Below are 24,116 nucleotides of genomic sequence, written 5' to 3' on the forward strand. Positions count from 1 at the left end.
GAAAGAATGAGGAGTACTTGTGGCACCCTGGAGACTAACAAATTTATTTCAGCATAAGCTTTCGTGGGCTAAATCCAACCTCATCAGATGCATGTAGTGGAAAATACAGTAGGAAGAGAGACAGACAGACAGAGAACATGAAAAAATGGGGGTTGCCATACCAGCCCTAACCAGACCAATACATTAAGGTGGGCTATTATTAGCAGGAGAAAAAAAAAGAAAGTTGGAACAATCAGTATCAAGAGATTTAGCATGCAATATCAAAATCAACCTCTAGGGGACAAATTGGCAGAACAGGATAGCTGAGGCATCAGGGTGGATCATGACTGGTTTGAGATCCCAGTTAGAAAAGGAAACAAACTATAATTTTGCCCTCTTCTGACTACCATCATCTGGGTCATTGCCCCAACAGCTACACCTCTTCTTTCTCCGCTCTGGCTGGTATCTAGCCACACAAGGGATAGTGGGACTTGTTTGAACCAATGGATCTTCTATCTTTAAAGTCCTCCAGAGATCTTTTGGCATTTTACTTTACTAGAAGATATTCTCAAGGGTCAAACTGAGGAGATGTGTGAGTGGGAGAGACATTTCTTCTGGTACACTGAGGTGTTTAATATTAGAGGGGAAGCGAGGAATAGACGTTCCACTTTAAAACTTTTTTGTTATTTACGCCCCAGCATCCTGTCAACATTCCCCAGCACATAAGCTATAATGTCCAACACTGAATGAGTAGCATTTTTCAGAAGTGGCTACTACTTTTAGGCATTCATCTTTGGACACTAAGGATGAAATCTTTACTTCATTGGGGTTAATAAGTGTTTTGCCATTGACTTCCAAGGGATCAGGATTTTTCAGAGGTGTTGGGGGTCCAGGCACTCAGCACCTCTAAAAAACTGAACATTAAAAAACCCAACAAAGATCAGATCCTCAATGTCAAATTAGCCACTGAAAAATGGGGGCAACCAAAATGAATGGACACTGTTGAAAACTGTGGCTTGAGTGACTACCCCAGGTCACAGAGCAAATCTGCAGTAGATCCCAGATCACCAGTCTTACGCATGAACCACACGGCCATTCTCCCTCTAACACTGGCGTTTCATAACTTCGTTTGTAAGCCCCTTGGAGCGTGACCCTCTTTTTGTTCGGTTTGTACATCACCTCCCACAATGGGATCCTGGTCTATGACACTGCCATAACTAGGATATTGTATTACAAATAATAACAACAGCAGCTAGTATACACAGTAATTCCCCCCCATCACACACTACTGTAATGCTGAGTTAGACTGTAATGTCCTCAGAGGAGGGGACCTTATTGTCTTAGTTTTGCAGAGTGACGGGAACTCTTCCTGATACTCCATAAATGATGACCATTACTCTGTTAGCAACAGTATGCATCTCAAAGACTGTCCCAACCACCAGCCAGACAACTGGAGACTTAGGAAAAGTGTATTTGAAAAGCAAGTTTTGGACCTTGTGTCTGTAAAAATCATGTTTAAAAGCCTACAACTCACACTCCTCTTGCCGCAAGTCATCAGTAAGTGGTTGTGTCAGCAGGAGGATAAACAGAAACACCCTGTGGGGTATCGTGCATGTTCCCTACATGTCTGTTCAGATGCCATTAGATAAACAGGTAGGCACAGCATCCTCACTCCCACAAAGGAGCGAGAGCAACCAAGGGGAGCTGTAAGTAGAGGGGGGAAGAGAAACAGCTAGGCCAATGGTTCCCAACCCACTGACAGAGGCCACCGTGTACTTCCCCCATCTCAACTTGCGACTTGTCCAAGTGCAGTAACCACGCTCAGTTTCCCTCTCCCATCTTCCTCCGCTCCTGTTCACCCCTCTCCTGGCTGTTCATTTTTATTCTCTCAGTCAGTGGCTTCCCCTCTCCAGTCAGCAGAAGGTTGCCAGCTAGAGGTGGGGGGTTCATTGGTGGCTCCATAGGGGCCAGATCACAGATGCTCAAGCAAGCCAAGGCGAGGAGCTTGAGCCCATGAGCCACTGCTTGAGCCAGCAGCCATGTCAATACCAGCCTTTGGCCAGTTTCATGGGGGATACGGTGGGAGCAGAAGGCGGCTGGCTTCCAAGGCTGCTTTACACACAAACCACGCTCTGTGCAGTGGGGAGGCAGATCCAGGTCTGCGGTTTACTCCAGCCCTGCTGTTCTTCCTCCAGAATTCTGGGGGGGGGGGGGTCGACGGTAGGAAACACACCCCTAGGTTAATGGGGATGGCACTGGGCACACCCACTAGCCACACCCTCCCCAGCTATGAGCAAGAGCCCCCCCAAGACAGAGCAGAGGAAATACTAGAGGCTCCAGTGGCAGGAATAACCATAGCAACCAGAGTCATAATACCCACCCACCCCCATCTCTCCTGCTCTTGCAGACACTCTCCTGCAGCCCAGCTCGCTCCGGATTTGACGACAACTAGTCAGGATGCGGAGCAGCCAGGTGCTTCTCCGCTCCCCCCTGCCGAGGGTCCAGCGCCCCCGGCTCACCGCTGATCTCCTGCCCCGGCGGGGCTCCAAAGCGAGCCCCCAGGAGCTCGAGCCCACGGGAGCCCCCCCCCGGCGCCCTCGCCCTCAGCCCGGGGAGCGGAAACCCGGCCGCAGTTTCAGTGTCACCCACTGGGGAAACCTGATTCGCCTCTTTTCCGCCCAGCGGCTTCCCCGGGGCCGCCGCCGGCACTGGGCTGCAGAAGCGAGAGGCGGCCAAGCCCCAGCCCTGCCTTGGGCTCGCCGAGCTCGGCAGGGGGCAGCGAGCGGGGCAGGGCATTGCGGGGGCTGGGATCCTGGGGAGAGGCAGCCCCACCTCACCCCACCGCGGGTGTCACACCCCTCTGGGGGTCCGAGGCGCTCCGGTGCCACACCCCCAGGGAGCTCGGACGCCCGAGCCCGGACGCCCGAGCCTGGCCGCTCCGTTTCAGGCGCCCCTGACGCCCAGGTGCGGCTCGCCGCCGCATCTTGACCGGCCGCCCGCTGGGAGCCAGGCTCGGGCCATTGCTCCGGGGGCAGCGCCCAAGCCGGAGCCGAGGGGGAACGTCCCTCTTTGTTAGCCGGCCCCCGGCGGAGATGCAGCTGCCGCCCGGAGGAGGCGGGGGGCTGATCGGCCCCAGCTGCTCGCCCAGCCCGGCGGGAGGGTCGCTCCCGCAGCCCGCCCGCCCCCGGGGTGGAAAGCTCGCCTCGCTGGCGAGGGGGCATCCCAGCAGAAGCCGCCTGCGATCAGCCATTTTCCGCGCCGGCAGCCACCCGCGGAGCCGGCGCTGTCCTCTCGCGGTCCCACCCGCAACCTGAGCGGCCGGTTCTGCCGGGACCCACTTTCCCCGGGCTGGGAACGAGCGCCCGGCTCGGCGCAGCCCCCCGCGCCCGGGGCTCGCCCAGCCCAGCCCGCCCCGGCGGGAGAGCGAGAGCCGCCGCCCGCCCTTACCTGCAGACCCCGGGCATCCTTAGCAGCCAGCGCCGCAGCCCTGCCTACCCGAGCAGCCGCTCCGCCAGTTCCCGTCCCCGCCGCCCGGGCGCTCGCCAGCCTGCAGGTGACATCATCCCCGCTCGGCCTAATAGGATACACGGTGGTCGGGACTGCGCACGCGCTGGCCTCGGTGAGACCCTCCCCCGCCCCAGCGCCTGCTGGGAGTTGTAGTGCGGCGCCGCCTTGCCGTGCCCACGGCCGCGGTGCAGCTGGGACTACACTTCCCAAGCCCCCTCTGCGCCCAGCCCCAGCTGGAATGCTTCCCCAGCGGGCAAGCTGCAGCAGCGGGGAGCGTGCCTGGCAGGGAGGATGGAGCCGGCTGGCGCAGCGGGGCTGCCCTTTGTCATTCAGCAGCCCCCCCCCCCCCCCTTAGGGTCCTCGGTTTTGCTTGGACTGTTCCTGGAGGCCTCATCCCATGACACAACCTGTAAAGATGCATTGTTAATTCCTGGAGCCTCCAAGACACGCCGGGTAGTGGGACCAGATGTCCCCATTTTATAGGGACAGTCCCGATTTGGGGGTCTTTTTCTTATATAGGCTCCTGTTACACCCCCCACCCCCACCCCAATTTTTCCCATTTGCTGTCTGGTCACCCCAACGGCTGGAGGGTCGGCAACCCTGTCCCCCACTCCCGCCTGGCACAAACCTAGCAAGGAAGAGTTTGCTGTGCACACTGGGACGTTGCCCTAGCAGGGTCAGCCGAGCCCCGATTCCCCCGTCCAATGCCCCAGGCGGCCCAGCTGTGCCTGCTTGGTGCGCAGCTAGCACCCCTGGCTTTTGTTTTCCTCCCAACGACCTCTCCGTTTCTTCCACTACCCCGTTGTCATGGACAGCACGCCGCTTCCCTTGGCAGGGGTTGAGGGGGACTACCCTGCAACCGCGTGCCATTTAGAGCAAGGAAAAGTTCCCTGTTCGGGGCTTGGCAAACAATTGAGCTCGGGGGGGACAGATCAAAACGCAGGGAACACAGTTCACTAGGCTAATCAGCCACAATAACGGAGTCATTCACTAGAAATAACACGGTGAAATCCACAGCCCCAGCAGTTTCTCATGCCAGAGAGACAGAGACAGAGCTGTCAGCTGCTGTTGTAATAACTGCCTCCCTAATAACAGGCAACAATTCTTTGTTCGGTGCTCCTGCAGCCGGGCTCCTCTCTCTTCTAACTGCTGGAAACGCCAAAGAAATTAGCATCCCTTTTAATTTTGCATAGTCTAGGAGGCTAAAGATTTCCCCCCCTAAAACCTGCATTGCCCCACCCAAAAACACACAGGCACACAAATAATATTAGACCTCTTTAATAATCAACATTAAAACATTCTCAGAAGTGGGAACAGGCATGTGCTTTTCACAATGGTGCTGGAGAGATAGTACATGCATTTAAAACGTGCAGTCTTGTTTCTCAAATTGTATTAATTATTAAAGCATTTAACAAATATAATATGCAAAAACAGTCCAACGATAATAAGACATATACACAAAGGCGTAAACATGCTAAGACCAACACATAAGACACGATAAGACACTAGATTCATTATTCTTTATTTATATTGCAATACTGCCTGGAGTACCTGTCAAAGAACACAGCCTTAAATGGACACAAATCTGACATCAGGAATTATAACATTCAAAAACCAGTAGGAGAACACTTCAGTCTCCCTGGTCACTCAATAACAGACCTAAAAGTGGCAATTCTTCAACAAAAAACTTCAAAAACAGACTCCAACATGTTTCAGAGTAGCAGCCGTGTTAGTCTGTATCCGCAAAAAGAAAAGGAGTACTTGTGGCACTTTAGAGACTAACAAATTTATTTGAGCATAAGTTTTCGTGAGCTACAGCTCACTTCATCGGATGCTGTAGCTCACGAAAGCTTATGCTCAAATAAATTTGTTCGTCTCTAAGGTGCCACAAGTCCTCCTTTTCTTTTTGCAGACTCCCACATGAAACTGCAGAACTGGAATTTAATTTGCAAACTGGACACTATCAAATTAGGCCTGAATCAAGACTGGGAGTGGTTGGGTCATTACAAAACCTAAACCTAATTTCCCCCTACTGTTACTCACACCTTCTTGTCAACTGAAATGGGCCACTCTCATTACCACTACAAAAGTTATTTTTCCTCCCTTGGTATCCTGCTGTTAATTGAATTGTCTCCTTAGACTGACCTCACACTTGGTAAGGCAACTCCCATCTTTTCATGTATTTATACCTGCTCCTGTATTTTCCACTCCATCTGATGAAGTGGGTTCTAGCCCACGAAAGCTTATGCCCAAATAAATTTGTTAGTCTCTAAGGTGCCACAAGGACTCCTCGTTGTTTTTGCTGATACAGACTAACACGGCTACCACTCTAAAACAGCCTCATTGTGCTTGGCATTATTCTAGTATGCCATCAAAAGACAGTCACTGCACCAGAGTTCACACTCCAGGGTCCTTTATGCATGTGTGTAGTGCCACTGATTTCGGGACCAGGGAGGGCTTAGGTTATGATTAAAGTGGATGGAACAAATGGAAGGGATGGAAGGATGAGGTAACATTAAAATGACCCTATGATCATACCTCAGGAGATCTCAGCCCACGACCTCGCCACTCTCAGCTGGTAGCACTTTGTAGATATCATGGCAGAGGTGGGTCTTAAGAAAGGAACCGAAGCAGGATCAGGTAGTGGCTTTATGGATCTTTCCAGGTTGTTTGTTTGTTTTTTAAATGAGATATGAGATAGGAAGGAAAAAACAAAAACCAGAACAAATAAACCATCAAAATAAAATACATTTGAGAACCTGAGTCTGATGATCCTTTTCACATGATAATGTGGAATGTTCTATTAAGCTGTGCTGTCATCAGCTTGGTGATGCAAGTTGTCATGTATACGCAAGATTAATATTCAAGCCACTTTTAATGTGGCCCAAGAAAATTCTCCCAGCCTACACTGTTCTCTGGTTTTCATTCTGTATTTTATAAATTACTCTTTCAAGAGATCCAACTTCAATTAAGTCAGCATAGCAATCCTGGACCGCTAGTATATGACTGGGACTCTAAAATAAGTTATTTGCACAAGATAAACCTGTGGACAGTCATCCAGGAGGATTAATTGTACATTTGGGAGGAAATTAAAATTCAAGGTAAAATTAATCGTATGTAATATTTTAGCCTAAGTAAACACAAATTTGGATGCAGGAGTCAAGTTTTCTTACATCTTACTATGGCATATCTCAGCAGTAGCAGTACGCAAAAGGTACAAAAGGCAAGAAGAGAAGATATCCATAAGGACTGTATTTCATACTCAACGAGATGCATAACATATACAGCCATAGAGATATCAGGAAAGTCCAGTGAGGGCACAGTAAAAGAGATAGGAGGAACATCCTTATGGGAATTGACATGAACGGCATAGAACACAATATAATATGAGAAGCACAGGTTGAAATAAGAATAAGTTATCCAGATTTTAACATAGTTATCTTCTTTAGGCCCAATATTTGCTTTCAAGTCACACCCAAGACCCATAATGAAATCACTGGGTGTACAACAAAAGAACTGGATCAGACCCCTCCCCCACATCATGTACCCCATCTCCACAGAGTGGGGAAGAGGAGACACTGTTCAGGGGTCAGGACAGAGCAGGAAAGCTTTCAGTGAGTGCCTTAAAGAGACAGCACATGGCATCTCTCAGAAACTCCCCAAGCACCCAGGACACACACAGTCTCTGTGACACACACACACACACACTCACAGAGTCTCTATGTGTGTGTGTGTGTGTCTCTCTCTCTCACACACACACACACACACTCTCTGTCTCTGGGTCACACACACATACAGTCTCTGGGTCACACACACACGTGCACACACACACTGTCTCTTTCACACTCACCTCCCAACAAGTACTTGTATTATTGTTGTTGTTACTTCTTGGTACTTCCTGCAGTGCACATGTATTCTCTGTAATTTTATTCTTTCAGTGTGTGTTATTTTACTGTTTTGACTGGTCTATGCATTTCATAATTTTTATTTCTCTTACACTTAAACTTAATTCTTTGAGTAGTGAGTTCTAAAATGCCTAAACCATCCTGGCTGGAGTAATTATCCCTATAGTAAAGTTTACAAAATATATATTCTATCTAGGTTTTTTGTTTCTACTGGTGGTGCACATCCCTCGGTGCACATAACAACATTTATTCCGCGCATGGATGGAAAAAATTAAAGATGGTGGCGAAAGCAGCCCCCTGCCCGTGTCCCAGACTCCCTGCCCAGGGCAGGGGGCGGGACCCAGGCTCCCTGCAGCTGCCCCATCGGCTCTCCCTGACCTGGCTACAGCGGGCGGGGCGGGCATGGAGCCATAGCCTGGCCACGATAAGGGCTGGGTGGGCAGCTGTAGGGAGCCCAGGGCCAGATTAACCATTAGGCTAATAAGGCTACAGCCTTAGGCCCTCCTATTTTTAGGCCCTACTGGTCAGGCAGGGGGCGCGGCTGGGGTGAGGGGAAAGGCAAAGCAGCCCCCTCTGGGTTGGAAGAAGCTCAGCTGGCAGGGACGGACGACACGCTGCAGGAACACACTGCCAAGGATCCCGTTAACACTGCTGACCGGACACTAACAATCCGATTACCACGGGAACCATGCCAGCTGTGGCTGTAGTTTGAGCAGGCACTGTCCCCCACACCCCATTTCTCGGGAGCTCTGCTTAGCTGTCAGGAAAGGAGGAGACTCCCCCTGTCCTGCTCCTGGGCTGAGGCTGTCAGGCTGCTCCAAGACGCTGCCTCCGGGCCCTAATGCCCATCATCATCACCTTCCATGTGTGCTGGGTGGGTCCTGTTTCTGGCCAACTGGTGCGTGCCTGTGGGGGTGGCAGGGGAAGAGGCAGCACCAGAGCAGTAGGGAGGAGGCTTGCACAGAACCTGCACACACGCCATCCAGCTCCAGCCAGAACGATTGCCCCTCACACGTATAAGGAATGAATTCCCACACCTTTGTAGGAAAAACAAAACAAAACATCCCATTCCGGATACCAGTCCTTTAACTTTTACAGAACCTTCCATCGAGGGGCTTCAGAGTTATGATGCACGGTGTTCAATACTGTATCGAACTGTACTAAAAAGCAAAGACATCCAAGTTTTTTCTTTGATGTATTTTTCTGCACTGGGATGCACAGGCCACCAAGTTCTTTCCTTATGCTCAGCCCAGTTCCACAGGCCAACGCATCTTTGTACTTTTAAGGGGTTGCAAAAGCACTGGAGGAAGCTGAACACACAATGCCGTAGGTTCCTCCTTCCCCTCTCCCCTGAGGATTTTAAATCCACTTCTTAGCAGGCTATGATAGAAAGACTGGCTGAATAGGCTAAAAGCAGGTTCTGTCCATTTGCGGGCTCTCTAGCAGTTCAAGCCATCATAAAAGTACCTCACATTTGATTTCTTTTGAGTTTCATTCCAAAAATTTAAAGCTAAATAAACCTGAAGTTAGGCCTCTTTTTTGTGCCCCAACTTAAACCAACTTCTTTCCCAAGTGGAAAATGTTGAGCAAGCATGGGGTGTGATTCGAGAAGGGAATGAGAACACAGGCCGATTCCTGCTGACAGTGACACCTGTGTAGCCTTGTTGACTTCAGGGAGAACAGATTTTTGCACAAGAATAGATTTTGATCCCTTCTGCTTTTTCACACCTGGTATAAGCAGAATCTCATTCACTTTTCTCCGGTAAACTCTGAGCACTTTAAAAGGAAAAAAGGAGCAAGGTCTGCTTGATTTACACATGCAAATGAAACAGGAAGCTCTCCTTTCATTCTACACCAGCCTTAAACAAACACCAGATCTGATATAACAAGGCTATCGCTACAGCAGCCTTGGTTGGACTGTTCTTTTGAAAGATCCTTAATGGTTCTTTTAAGATGCTGATTTTCAGGGAAGTCTTTTTGTTCAGGAGGGCAGAGAACACAACAGGGAATAGCTCTGTTTTGTCAACTCCTAGTCATTCAAAAGCTGGAAGGCTTTAGATTAAGTTTGTTTAATGTTTGTATAGTGATTTTGAAGAGCTAACATAGTACAGAAGTGCTAAATATTATGACTGAGCAACCATTTAAAGATCTGTCACTTCTAGCTATTACCTTTTTTTTACAGAAAGCTTAAAACAAACAAATGCAAACTATAGGGGCTGGTGCACGCAGAACTCATGCTTAAAAAACCTCATGTCAGAGCTGCTGATCACACATTCTAGAATAGAAAAAGAGTACTTGTGGCACCTTAGAGACTAACCAATTTATTTGAGCATAAGCTTTCGTGAGCTACAGCTCACTTCATCGGATGCATACTGTGGAAAATACAGAAGATGTTTTATACACACAAACCATGAAAAAATGGGTGTTTATCCCTACAAAAGGTTTTCTCTCCCTCCACCCTACTCTCCTGCTGGTAATAGCTTATCTAAAGTGATCACTCTCCTTACAATATGTATGATAATCAAGGTGGGCCATTTCCAGCACAAATCCAGGTTTTCTTCCCCCCTCCCCGCCCCCCCCACACAAACCCACTCTCCTGTTGGTAATAGCTTATCTAAAGCTCCAACCCCTCAGACAGAGACAAACACCTACAAGATCTCTATCAAGCATTCTTACAACTACAATACCCACCTGCGGAAGTGAAGAAACAGATTGATAGAGCCAGAAGAGTACCCAGAAGTCACCTACTACAGCACAGGCCCAAAAAAGAAAATAACAGAACGCCACTAGCCGTCACCTTCAGCCCCCAACTAAAACCCCTCCAACGCATTATCAAGGATCTACAACCTATCCTGAAGGATGACCCAACACTCTCACAAATCTTGGGAGACAGGCCAGTCCTTGCCTACAGACAGCCCCCCAACCTGAAGCAAATACTCACCAGCAACCACATACCACACAACAGAACCACTAACCCAGGAACCTATCCTTGCAACAAAGCCCGTTGCCAACTGTGCCCACATATCTATTCAGGGGACACCATCACGGGGCCTAAGAACATCAGCCACACTATCAAAGGCTCGATCACCTGAACATCCACCAATGTGATATATGCCATCATGTGGCAGCAATGCCCCTCTGCCATGTACATTGGTCAAACTGGACAGTCTCTACGTAAAAGAATAAATGGACACAAATCAAATGTCAAGAATTATAACATTCATAAACCAGTCGGAGAACACTTCTATCTCTCTGGTCACGCGATTTCTGATCTCAAAGTGACTATCCTTCAACAAAAAAACTTCGAAAACAGACTCCAACGAGAGACTGCTGAATTGGAATTAATTTGCAAATTGGATACAATTAACTTAGGCTTGAATAGAGACTGGGAATGGTTGAGTCATTATAAAAAGTAACCTATTTCCCCTTGTTTATTATTCCCCCCCCCCACTGTTTCTCAGACGTTCTTGTTAAACCCTGCATTTGTGCTGGAAATGGCCCACCTTGATTATCATACACATAGTAAGGAGAGTGATCACTTTAGATAAGCTATTACCAACAGGAGAGTGGGTCTGTGTGTGTGTGGGGAGGGAGAAACCCTGGATTTGTGCTGGAAATGGCCCACCTTGATTATCATACACATTGTAAGGAGTGTGATCACTTTAGATAAGCTATTACCAACAGGAGAGTGGGTTTGTGGGGGGGGGGTTGGGGGGGGAGAAAACCTGGATTTGTGCTGGAAATGGCCCACCTTGATTATCATACACATTGTAAGGAGTGTGATCACTTTAGATAAGCTATTACCAGCAGGAGAGTAGGGTGGGGGGGGGGGGGGGGAGAAAACCTTTTGTAGTGATAAACACCCATTTTTTCATGGTTTGTGTGTATAAAACATCTTCTGTATTTTCCACAGTATGCATCCGATGAAGTGAGCTGTAGCTCACAAAAGCTTATGCTCAAATAAATTGGTTAGTCTCTAAGGTGCCACAAGTACTCCTTTTCTTTTTGCGAATACAGACTAACACGGCTGTTACTCTGAATTCTAGACTAGATAATACTTGGTACTCCCATGAGTGCAGGGGACCGGACTAGATCACCTCTCAAGGTCCCTTCCAGTCCTATGATTCTATTCTATGATTCTAATTGTGGAAGAGCTTGGTAACAGAATGGCCTGATGTGGTGAATCACTGCAGATTAACTACACAAACTGGGTATGATTCCACAAATAATATTTGGGTAAAAGTTGAAAACAGTAATTCATTGTCCTCAGCCAGTGCAACACTGGGAGACAGCTTTCAGAGCAAGACAGCCTAAAATACAATGCCACCCAATGTAATTTTGCCACAACTACTTCCTCTACTTCAGTGGATTTTACACCTGAGTGGTTTTCTTTTACATAATAAAAGCTGGCTGCCTCCCAGACTGCAGTCAGAGGGAGGGAGATAGACTATGTGGTGTAGAGGCCATAGCTTGGGGGAAACACCTGCAGGGCTTGGCTTTGCACTGTGCCAGGAGAGAGCTGCGGGTAGAAGCACAAGATTGAAAGAGGTGAGCCGGATGGGGAATGTTGCAGTGTTCACTCCACTACCTCGGAGGAAGGGGGCCTAAGAGAAAGACAGCGTAGCATCCCTCCTGCTACCTCTTACTCAGAAGTATCTGTTTGAAGAATTGAGTGTGGTGAGAGTAGACTAAACTTGTTAATTTTACATAAATAAATCTGTAAATATGTATGTAGAGAAATGTTTGATGACTTAATAATTTTTTTTGCAATATGTAATTTTTACTTAGGCCTTTCCAGCCCATTAGCCTTAGGCCCCTCATAACCATAATCTGGCCCTGCGGGAGCCACGGTGGACCCTCTACCTGCCTGCGTTGCAGGCGGCCCGAGCAGCCTCTTTGTCCCTGTCCCCGGGCTCCCCCGCCCGCCTGGGGCAAGGGGAGGGTCCATGACTCAAGGCTCCTCACAGCTGCCTGCACAGCTCTTACTGTGGCCGGGCTGTGGCTCTGAGGCCCTGCCCCCTGGGGCTGGGTCCGGGTCGGGGAGAGCCACGTGGGCAGCTTTGGGGACGCGGCGTGGAGTCTCGGACCATGGGGATATGGGCTGAGGGCTGCTCTCAGCCCCCCGGCCAGGTGTCGGGTCCACCATGGCTCCACACAGCTGCTCGGGCTCCCCGGCCCGGCTCCACATTGGCCTGGCTGGGGAGTGGGGGGTGGGGAGGGGAAGAGGAGGGGAAGGGGGCAGGGTCTGCCCCGGCAAAAAGTGGGAGGGCTATGGCCCCCTTCCTCACACCCCGGATCCAGTGCCACTGGCCCGGGGCCCCGGCCACATGGGAAGGAAGATCTGTGCCCGCAGCAGAGCACAGTGAGAAGCAGGAGGAGGCCTGGGGGTGGAGTAGGTAGTTTGGGTAGGCTGAGCCTTCCCCTGCCTTGGATACCCGCCGCCCATGTGTGACTGCACAGCCCCCTCGCCCTCCAGACCCAGCAGCTCCCCAGCTCTGGTGTACTCCATGCAGGAGCGCGCCTGTTGCGGAAAGCCGGCATGGTCCGCTGGGAAGATACTGTGTGAATGGTCCACACCAGCAAACAGGAAGAGGAATTTCAAAAATTCACAGGCCTTTAGACGGGGGGAGGGGCACATGACTGTGCACAGCCTGGCAGTGGAGTTCAAAGTGCTGACCAAAGCGGTCATGATGGGCATTGTGGGACACATCCTGGAGGTCAATTAGGGCAAAATAAACAAGTGCAGTGTCTACACTGACGCTGTGTTACTCTAACTACGTCGCAAAAAGTCAAGGTGGTTTTATTTTGTTGGCATAGCAGGGGAGTTAAATCGGCAGGAGGAGCATTGCTGTGTGTACACCTCCACCGTTTTGTCAACAAAAGCTGTGTAAAGTAGACAAGGCCTTCAAATGTGACGTTATTTATTGATTTTGTGTCTAGATTGAGTCACTCTCTGCTGGAGAAAAGTCTCACAGGGAGGTGTGGGGTGCTCACTGGACCCAAGAAAAGTTTTCTGAGCTAGACATATGTAAGATCAATAATGTTAGTAGCCCTAGGACATAGCTTTCATGCGGTTGCTGAAGTGAAATTTCGGTTAGTATGTAAAAGGTCACTGTCAGGGACAGCTCAGGCAATTGGTAATTGGATGCAGAAATGGTCACATTTTTAAAACCTGTTAGGGCTGTTTTTGGACAAGAAAATAGCAGCAGCTCGTATGGTTGTAGATCCTTGCTCTGCCCCCAGCTGATCTACTGAACAGAAAAATGGCCAGTAGCCTTTATTTAATCTTTGCTAGGGCTAGGCTGTGGACTTGTGCCAAATTGTCACAGATAAACATCTAAACAAAATCCCAAATTTTTGTCTCACGAAGGTCAACCATTTTCTACTGCTCCTCTGGAGCTCATTGAAGGATCTCTACTGGCTTCCATTGGAATTGGGTCAGGTCTTCAGTTTGGGGAAGGTATGTTTTGTTTTGTCTTTCTGAGATCAGGTGTGATGGGGTGTCTACCTGGCTAGGTAAAAAGGGCCAATTAACCCTTAACAGGCTGCATCTGGGGGAGAGCCAGGGCTGACAAGGCCTAGAGACGAAGCCCAGCTGGGGAAGAGCTCTGACAGGCATAAAGAGAAGAAGCTGGTGGTAAGAAGAGTAGGAAGGCACTCTGCAGTTACTCCCACGGCACGGCACGGCACGGCACGGCACGGCACAAGGAAGAGTAAGCCGTGGGATCCTGTCTGGGAATACAGACTCTGGCAAGAACCTGAGAGGAGGTGAAATAGCTACAGGGAGCAGAGGAAGTTCCAGTGGTAATGTCGGGGGCAGAAGATAGAGAAGAAAGGTAGGAAGGAATCCAAGGAACTAGTGACAAGGCCTGGGAGCTGGAGCAGACTGTGGTTGCTGGGCATTGGATCCTTGGGCTGGAATGCAGAGTAATACGTGGGCCCATGTGCCCCTACTGACCACTGGGGAAGTGGCATGTGAGGACAGTGGATTGGAAGACTGCCTGATTTGGTTTGTCCAGTGGGACTTGATCTGGATGATGGGATGAATTGCACCCTCAGCAAGTTCGCAGATGACATTAAGCTGGGGGGAGAGGTAGATATGCTGGAGGGTAGGGATAGGGTCCAGAGTGACCTAGACAAATTGGAGGATTGGGCCAAAAAAAATTGAATCAGGTTCAACAAGCACTAATGCAGAGTCCTGCACTTAGGACAGAAGAATCCCATGCACCACTACAGGCTGGGGACTGACTGGCTAAGCAGCAGTTCTGCAGAAAAGGTCCTGGGGATTAGTGGATGAGAAGCTGGATATGAGTCAGCAATGTGCCCTTGTTGTCAAGAAGACTAATAGCATATTGGGCTGCATTAGAAGGAGCATTGCCAGTAGATCAAAGGAAGTGATTATTCCCCTCTATTCAGCACTGGTAAGGCCACATCTGGAGTATTGCGTCCAGTTTTGGTCACCCCACTACAGAAGGGATGTGGACAAATTGGAGAGAGTCCAGCGGAGGGCAACGAAAATGATTAAGGGGCCGAGGCACATGACTTACGAGGAGAGGCTGAGGGAACTGGGCTTGTTTAGTTTGCAGAAGAGAAGAGTGAGGGGGGATTTGATAGCAGCCTTCGACTACCTGAAAGGGGGTTCCAAAGAGGATGGAGCTTGGCTGTTCTCAGTGGTGGCAGATGACAGAACAAGGAGTAATGGTCTCAAGTTGCTGTGGGGGAAGTCTAGGTTGGATATTAGGAAACACTATTTCACTAGGAGGGTGGTGAAGCACTGGAACGGGTTACTTAGGGAGGTGGTGGAATCTCCATCCTTAGAGGTTTTTAAGGCCCGGCTTGACAAAGCCCTGGCTGGGATAATTTAATTGGTGTTGGTCCTGCTTTGAGCAGGGGGTTGGACTAGATGACCTCCTGAGGTCTCTTCCAACCCTAATCTTCTATGATTCTAAGACTTTGATACCCAGGAAGGAGGAAACTATAGTGACCTGGGTAGAGGGCCAAGCCACAAAGAGGGAGTAACCTGAGTCCAGAGAGGAAGAGAGAGAGAGACACACACACACACAACAGGTCAAACAACCCAAGGACGGGGTATCGGACCAGTGAAGAACTAATCCCCAGGTGAGCCACAAGGAGGCGCAGTAGCAGTGAGTAGCATACCCGGTTACACTAGACTCTTATGATATATTTTGTGGTTCAGTAACTGATTTGTGAGTCCTTCTTTGAAAACAAACCCTATCCTAAACTGGTGTTATCGATAATAGCTATGACCCCAGTCTGTCCACAGGATTCAAAGGAGCTACTGGCACCCAAGAGAGCAGGGTAATGCAATGCCTAGAATTGGTGTTTCCCAGACTCAAAGGGGAAACAATGTACTTCCCAAACCACGATTTAGCTCTGGAGGGTTAGAAGTCTGAGGCCCTGATTCAGCAAAAGCAGGTAAGCAGGTGCTTAACTTTAAGTATGTGAGAAGTTCCCATTGACTTCAATTGGATTTAAATATGCGCATAAAGTTTAGCACATATTTAAGTATTGTATTGAATAGGGATATGAGTACTAACATGCTTAGAGTTAAGCATATGTTTCCATGATTTCCTGACTCTGGGCCTTGTTATTAACAGACCCTTAGGAATATTTATTGCAGTCATTTTTCTTTTATTTTAAGATGTCCTCAAAGAAGGGACAACTGTCAGGAATAATTAGTGAGCAGACTGTGACTAGATGCTGCCTTTAATTAAGAATTCCCACCAGAAATGTCACTGTAGTAATTGAATCACAGCACTCAGTTTTCCATAATAGTGGCTTGAAAATGTATGGTTTGAAAGAACTTTAAACAGTCTGTATGGAAATCCTCTACTGTTGCTTACATGTGGCCTCCAGAATGTGATTCCTTTTCCTACTTCCTTTCTGCAAGCAGCTTTAACCTGTGGGGCATGGATAACTCAGAGGAGTGGTAATGAGCTATGACACACAGGCTTGCTGATGATGGCCTAGCAAGCCATTAATAACATAGGCCCTAAAAGCCTTTGTAGAGTCTTTCACTCTACAGCTGTTGCAGTTGCCAGGATTGGTCCCTTCTCCCTGGACACTCAATAACAGACTTAAAAGTGGCCATTCTTCAACAAAAAACTTCAGAAACAGACTTCAACAAGTTTCAGAGTAACAGCCATGTTAGTCTGTATTCGCAAAAAGACAAGGAGTACTTGTGGCACCTTAGAGACTAACCACTTTATTTGAGCATAAGCTTTCGTGAGCTACAGCTCAACAAAAAACTGAAGAACTGGAATTAATTTGCAAACTTGACACCTTGAAATTAGGCCTGAATAAAGGCTGGGAGTGGATGGGTCACTATAAAAAGTAATTTTCCCTCTCTTGATAGTCACCCCTTCTTGCCAACTATTGAGAATAGGCCACTTCCACCTTAACTGCTCATTAGCACTGACTCCTCACTTGGTAAGGCAACTCCCATCTTTTCATGTGCTGTAATACATACTGCTTACTGTATTTTTCATCCAGGCATCTGATGAAGTGGGTTTTAGCCCATGAAAGCTTATGCCCAAATAAATTTGTTTGTCTCTAAGGTGCTACAAGGACTCCTCATTGTTTTTGCTGATACAGACTAACACGGCTACCCCTCTGAAATCTGCCTAGAATGTTCATCTGCTTATTATGCTAATCAGAACCGCCTCCATGTTACCTTACGCTTCCCATCTGTCATCTCTACCTGTTGTATTCCATTAAATATTTAGAAGGGAAGGTCTCTGAGGCCCTGCCCAACATTTTGCTGAGTGTGTACAGTGTGCCACAAGGGAGTCCCTCCCTGATCACTAACTAAGGCTCCTAGGTGATACTGCAATACAAATAGTAAATAATAATACTAAAGCCAGAAGCTGGGTCTCCTGCGTTCAGGGTCTTCTTTCTAGGCAACTCCTTGCCTGTGCCTATTGACCACAGTCCCTCAATAGCTGTCTTGTACATCCACACACAGCCAAACTCCTTCCCCTCCCCACTCCGGTGGCAACGAGTCTTGGAGCCCAGGTAAATTGACTTGGGCTCACAGTAGGGGCTAAAAATCATAGTGAAGACATTCCCACTCCAGCTGGAGCCTGAGCCCAGTGAGGGGGTGGGTCTTGGAGCCCGAGCAGCAGTGTGCACACTGCTATGTTTAGCCCTGTAGCATGAGCCCAGCACTCAACCCAGGCTCAGCGTTGCTGCCGCAGGATTTTTGGCATTGTAAACGTTCAAGGTTCAGGGTAAACCCAGCTTTGGTCATTCCTTTTTTCCCATTCAATGCAGAAGAGAGCTGACATTGTGCGTATGGAGGTTGCTTCAAAGAGCCAGAGAGACTTGCTGCTCCAAGATATATGCTGTGGAAATACCAGCTAATAAAAGCTAACAGGCAACTATCTATCTTGTGTTAGACACTATTTATCTACAGAGAGAAGCATAAATGTGAAAGGTGATGAGCTGCCTTAAGCAAGAGGGGTAGTAACCTCAGAAGACATGGAGCTCCATGATGACCTGGAGAAAGAGGTGAAAAGGGGCATTAAAGTCTAGGATCTACACTTATTTACACCAGCTGAGAATCTAGCTCCATGAAGCCAATGGACCTATGCAAATTTACCCCAGCTGTGGATCTGACCCTGCTTGTTTGAGTGGAAGAGACTTTAAGGAGAGCCATGGCTTTTGAGTAACAGGGTATGTCTACACTGGAGCTGCAGTTGTCATCTCCAGCTCCGGCAGACATTCCTGAGCTAGCTCTGATTCAGCTAGTGTGCTAAAAAGCAGTGTGGTGGCACAGAAAGCGGGACAGGCTAGTCGTTCTAGTACAATCCCATCTGAGATCGTAGGTACATACTCAAGGCGGCTAGCCTGTCCTGCCACTTGCACCGCTGCAGTTATATTTCTATTTTTAGTGCTCTGGCTTGCTCACAGTTAGCATGGGTGTGTTCACCTGAGCTGGAAATTACACCCACACTATGTACAGAGGAGTGCAGTATAAAAACCTAAAGCAAGAGACTTTGTTTATATCCTGTATGGGTGACTTTTTCACACACACACACCTGTGCAGAGGGGCGCAACATCTAAGCATCACTTAATCCCACTGAAGACCTCAAATTAGTGCTTCCAATGGAGTTCATGTGGTGGAGATGGAAGTGGGCTGGCTGTGAATTTCACCCTTTGCAAAGCTGCCTTGCAGTGGTTGCTCAGTTAGTTGGATGAGGCCACATCCTCAGAAGCGGAAAGTTCTTAGCTCCACAACTCTTGCAGAGCGAGATGGGCTCTGCGATGTGCAGCGGAAGCTCAAAGCCGCCTAGGCGGGTCTCAGCATGGCATGATGGAAACATGATGTTTCTGCTGCATTCTGAGCCTTGCACACCTGCAGAACTTCACCCTCTGGAACCAAAGGGCTTTTCACCTCTAGGTTGCAGGTCTGATTGCAACCCAGCTCTGCTAGCCAGTGGGAAGTAGGTGCCTAGACCCTTCTGAAAATCCCACTAGGCACCTATCTGCATCTTTAGGAGCCTAATTGCCTTTATAAATCTGGCCCTTGGGAAGTCTGGCTTTCAATGAGCCCAGGGAAATAGCAGCAGAGGTTTGGAGTAAGCAGTACGTGGCTGCTGTGGGTAGGGTCCCTGGGCTGGAACCTGGAGCAGTGGGCGAGCTAGGTTCCCTGACTGGCCACAGGTAGGGTGGCATAAACCCCAAGAAGGGGACAAGGCTTATTTGGGAGCCCAAACAAAGGGCTGAATTTGAAGGGCCCAGAGCCGGGGCTGAAGACCCTAGCAAGGGCAAAAAAATTATTCATTTGTTGGACTCTTTAATACCCCAGAAGCGGTTCACTTGGACTTTGTGACATGGCTGGGGGTGCTGAGCCACTGAAGACCTATCAAGATCTGCTGGCAGCCTGCAAGTCCAGTAACTGCAGTGTTAAGACTTCTTTGTACCTCCGAGCAATGTTGGGTTGTGAAGATGCAGTGAGCAGCACGCTTGTACAAATTCCCCTTGCTCATTATGTCTGTTTCAATAAGAGGTACATGCTCATGGTATCCTTCATATTGTCACAAGCTACTGTAGTTCCGTAACTGGATTATTTTTTAATACAAAGGGCTTGAGACTGATTTGATAGTTACGTAAATCAGATATAGCACTTTAAAGTCAGTGGCACTATACTGGTGTAAAAACTAGTGTAAAAGAGGAAACTCAGACCCAAAGTCTCTGGCTGGACTGATGTGGGCTCCCAGTTTAGCCTGGGAGGTTATTGGTTGAATGTAGCCATAGGCAATTTTTCATGGAAGGGGCAGGTGAAGGTTTCTATTTGCTCTCTGGTTATAGCTTCAATGCTGCAAATCTGTTGGCAGATTTATGTTTCTTTTTGGTTGCACTGTTTGTGCCTTATGCAAGATCCTTGCTTTGCCGGAGGACATGCTAGTGTTCGTTGCTAAATCTGCGGGTTAGGGATACTGTATTTTGTATAAAATGTCTCATACAAAGCTACGTTTCCCTGTGTGATGGCCTAAGACGCTCTAAACTGTACCTTCCCGGAGCACTCTCCTAGGGAAGCTCTGCTGACAGAGGATTGGGCGGAGTGCCCCCTCCTACTCCTGGCATATCTCTCCATGCCTTGCCTACGCAGGACTTTTCCATGCTGAAGCTAGCTACAGTAATGCAAATATTCACAGGAGGACAGAGAGGCGCTGACAGCAGACAATGCATGGGAGTTGGCAAACTGACTTGGGGGAAAAGCCATGGTCAGTCCCATTAGCGGTGGGTTCATTGCATGCTGCTTAGTCACAGGTAGATTACCAACTTCAGTTTCGATATTTTTCCCCCACGGTGGGGGTGTGAGTAAGAGTTGACTTTGAATTCGTGTAGCTACCTCCAGTAACTCTGTCCATTGAAAAGCTGACATTAATATTTTGCTGTTTACGGGGTATGCCAAACAGAGTCCCTGCAGAACAACATTCCATTTCATTGGCTGGGGAACCCTGCACTGTCATTGCCTCCGTGTTAAGTCATTCTGTGCAGATAGAACCTGATTCTCTTCTACTGCCTGTCATCTGGTCATAGCCCTGTCAGCCTGACAGATCATGGGCAAGCTAATGGAGCAGCTGATACAGGACTCTTATAAAGAGTTAAAGGAGAATCATGTAATTAATGCAAATCAACATGGGTTTGTGGGAAATAGATCCTGTCTAACTTGATCTCTCTCTTTTTTTTTTTTTTTTTGAGATTACACATTTGGTTGATTAAAAAAATAATAGTGTTGGCATAATATACTTAGACTTTCAGAAGGCGTTTTGATTGGATACTGCATGACATTTTGATTAAAAAACTAGAATGATATAAAATGAACAGGGCACACATTAAATGGATTAAAAACTGGCTAACTGATAGGTCTTAAAACGTAACTGTAAACAGGAAATCATTATCAAATGGGTGTGTTTCTACTGGGGTCCCATGGGGATTGGGGATTGGCCCTAAACTATTTAATTTGTTATTAATGACTTGGAAAAATAAAATAAAATTGTCACTAATAGTTTGTAGATGACCCAAACTGGGAAGGTGGTAAATAACAAAGAGGACAGGTCACTGATTCAGAGCAATCTGGATTGCTTGGTAAACTGGGCACAAGCAAAGAATGTGCACTTTAACATGGGTAGATGTGTGTGTGTGTATATATATATAGGAGGAAAGAATATAGATCATACTTTCAGGATGGGGGAAATCTATCCTGGGAAGCAGTGACTCCGAAAAAGATTTGGGGGTCATGGTGGATAGTCAGCTAAACATAAGTAGGAGTAGAAAGGTTATTTTATCTCTGTATTTATTCCAGCAGCAGTCGCACCAGCATTGTGTCCAGTTGTGATGCCCACAATCCAAGGAAAATGTTGAGAAATTGGAGAGGATTCAGAGAAGAGCCACGAGAATGATTCAAGGATGAGAAAACCTGCCTTATAGTGACAGACTCGAAGAGCTCCATTTAGCTTAACAAAGAGAAGGTTAAGGGATGACTTGCTTACAGTCATATATTAATATTAATAATGGATTCTTCAGGCTAGCAGAGGAAGGTGATCCAATGGCTGGAGGTTGAAGCTAGATAAATTCAGACTGGAAATAAGGGGTAAATTGTTGATAGTGAGAGTAATTAACCATTGGAAGAGTTTACCAGGGGTTGTGGTGGATTCTCCATTGCTGACCATTTTAAAATCAAGATTAGATGTTTTTTCTAAAAGATCTGTTCTAGGAATTATTTGGGGGAAGTTCTCTGGTTCTACAGGACATCAGACTAGATGGTCACAATGGTCCCTTCTGGCCTTGGAATCTATGAGGACCACTTACATGTGGGCAAGGTTAGGGCAAAGTGGTTGTCAAATGCTACCAAAATGAGAGTGACAGGATTTCACCCTCACTTGGTACAGGTGTAAATGACTAGACCAGGGACAGGGGAAAATCAACCCCACCGACAGGCCTTCAGTTTGTAGAACTGTCAATCCAGCATGTTTCGAAAGCTCAAAGATGTCTCACACATCTCAAGATCTATGATGCAAGGTAAAGCTCCAGTTTCTCCCATGGCCTGGCATCCATGTAATTAATCTTCACCTCAAAAACCAATCTTAAGTAAAACCTAGTCCTCTCCACACCCCAACTCAGGACTGTCCCTTGACCATGCCAAATGTAGGAATTACAGATGAGCAGAGACCAACCCCTAGAACAGCACTGCTATCGAGATGGGAATGTTATCCAGACCCGATGCAAGTTAATGGGATTTTAAAAGGAAACTGTTATCAGGCCTATTCTTCTGAAAGGTTGTTGGCAACAGGCCAGCTACAAACCTTCTTTGATTCAATAAATACACCAATATTATCATCCAAAGTGGCTCAGGTTTTGGGCTGCTGAAGAGGCACTTAACTCACTTCAGTCTAAAAAACCCCTGGGCTGTAAAGAGCTTCCCTGCTGCTCCGAAAAAGTCACCCCTCTTCCAACAATTTTTCTCCATTTTTCTTGTGATTATGCAGAAAATAATGGACATCGCACAGCGAGAGCTACGGAATCCATTCCTCTCAGGGTTCCTGGTGATTTCATAAACCACAGGACTGGAGCTGCAGTGGTCTGAGTTCCCCAGAATGCTGGGATAGAATTATTTCCCCCTTTCACTGCTGTTTATTAGAGAGCGTGTGTGTAAAATGTTCTTTTGGTACTCTATGAAACTCAGGCTGTTTGTACGGTTTCAGATATTTCATTCAAGCACTTTGTAAAACTGCATGAAAAGCACCTCCTTTCAGAATGCTAAGGGTAAAGAATAAATGCATTGTTACTGGCATTGTCACTGTAAGAATCTCTCTCCTCCACCCAGCACGGGGAATTGCTGGCTCAGATTCCCTGCGTACTGTCTTGTAGCACACAAAAAAAATTAGTTTGCCAAACATACCAAAAGTTCTGAGTTCCATTTCCAATTCATGAGCCCCTTAAGCTCTTCCAGCTCCTCGAGGTGTGTCAAGGTCTCTTCCCCACTCTGAACTCTAGGGTACAGATGTGGGGACCTACATGAATGACCCCCTAAACTTATTCTTACCAGCTTAGGTTAAAAACTTCCCCAAGGTACAAACTTTGCCTTGTCCTTGAACAGTATGCTGCCACCACCAAGCGTTTTAACAAAGAACCAGGGAAAGAGACCACTTGGAGATGTCTTCCCCCAAAATATCCCCCCAAGCCCTACACCCTCTTTCCTGGGGAAGGCTTGATAATAATCCTCACCAACTGGTACAGGTGAGCACAGACCCAAACCCTTGGATCTTAAGGGCAATGAAAAATCAATCAGGTTCTTAAAAGAAGAATTTTAATTAAAGAAAAGGTAAGAGAATCACCTCTGTAAAATCAGAATGGTAAATACCTTTCAGGGTAATTAGATTCAAAACATAGAGAATCCCTCAGGGAAAACCTTAAGTTACAAAAAGACACAAAAACAGGAATATACATTCCCTCCAGCACATCTTATTTTACCAGCCATTAAACAAAAGAAAATCAAATGCATTTTCTAGCTAGATTACTTACTAAGTTAACAGGAGTTGGAAGGCTTGCATTTCTGATCTGTTCCCGGCAAAAGCATCACACAGACAGACAGAACCCTTTGTTCCCCCCACCTCCAGATTTGAAAGTATCTTGTCCCCTCATTGGTCATTTTGGGTCAGGTGCCAGCGAGGTTATTTTAGCTTCTTAACCCTTTACAGGTGAAAGGGTTTTGCTTCTGGCCAGGAGGGATTTTATAGCACTGTATACAGAAATGTGGTTACCCTTCCCTTTATATTTATGACAAGGTGGGTTTTTATTAGTTTAAAATTGCTGATGACTTTATTCCCCCACAGGTGTTTTTATTTTCTTCAGATTACACAGCACCTACACTTCTTCAGGGCTTTCTGGTATAAATCTGGGATGTTCAAAGGAGTCTTCTGGGAGTTAGGTGCTTCTCTCCTTCAAATAATCCCAGTTCAAAGCAAGGACATCATTATTTTTATTCAGCAGTTGTTTTTTCTTAACAATCTAAATGGAAGTTTTAAAAGTTATAATCCGCTGCTGTGAGGCCAGATTAATAGATTATTCATTCTGTTGAGTGTTCTCTAGTTTGTTTTGTACATCGATACATTTAACAATCTCCTCCCAGCATGTTCTTTACACTGTCAGCTATAATTTAGCCTACAACTCTGCTGAATTCTGGCATTACAATTT

The 24,116-nt window shown here is 47.4% G+C and overlaps 1 protein-coding gene and 1 long non-coding RNA gene across 6 annotated transcripts in view; one reads left to right on the forward strand and one right to left on the reverse strand.

The window, feature by feature from the left end:
• DAAM1 (dishevelled associated activator of morphogenesis 1) overlaps positions 1-3,567 on the reverse strand; it is a 184,120-nt gene extending 180,553 nt beyond the window's left edge. The window contains 1 exon segment of the mRNA XM_043548617.1: positions 3,427-3,567. The gene's annotated coding sequence lies outside the window, so the exon portion shown is untranslated.
• Positions 3,568-11,832: 8,265 nt separating this feature from the next.
• Positions 11,833-21,356, forward strand: LOC119566229. 5 transcript variants are annotated; one of them, XR_006291591.1, is made up of 4 exons: positions 11,833-11,939; positions 13,762-13,851; positions 15,342-15,509; positions 21,229-21,356. It is a non-coding gene; the product is annotated as an uncharacterized LOC119566229 (long non-coding RNA). The 5 variants fall into 5 exon arrangements; XR_006291590.1 differs by having other exon boundaries at positions 11,857-12,068; XR_005225312.1 differs by lacking the exon at positions 15,342-15,509 and having other exon boundaries at positions 21,226-21,353.
• The last annotated feature ends 2,760 nt before the right edge of the window (positions 21,357-24,116 follow it).

The sequence above is a fragment of the Chelonia mydas genome, chromosome 6, assembly GCF_015237465.2.
Source record: "Chelonia mydas isolate rCheMyd1 chromosome 6, rCheMyd1.pri.v2, whole genome shotgun sequence".
NCBI lineage: Eukaryota > Metazoa > Chordata > Testudines > Cheloniidae > Chelonia > Chelonia mydas.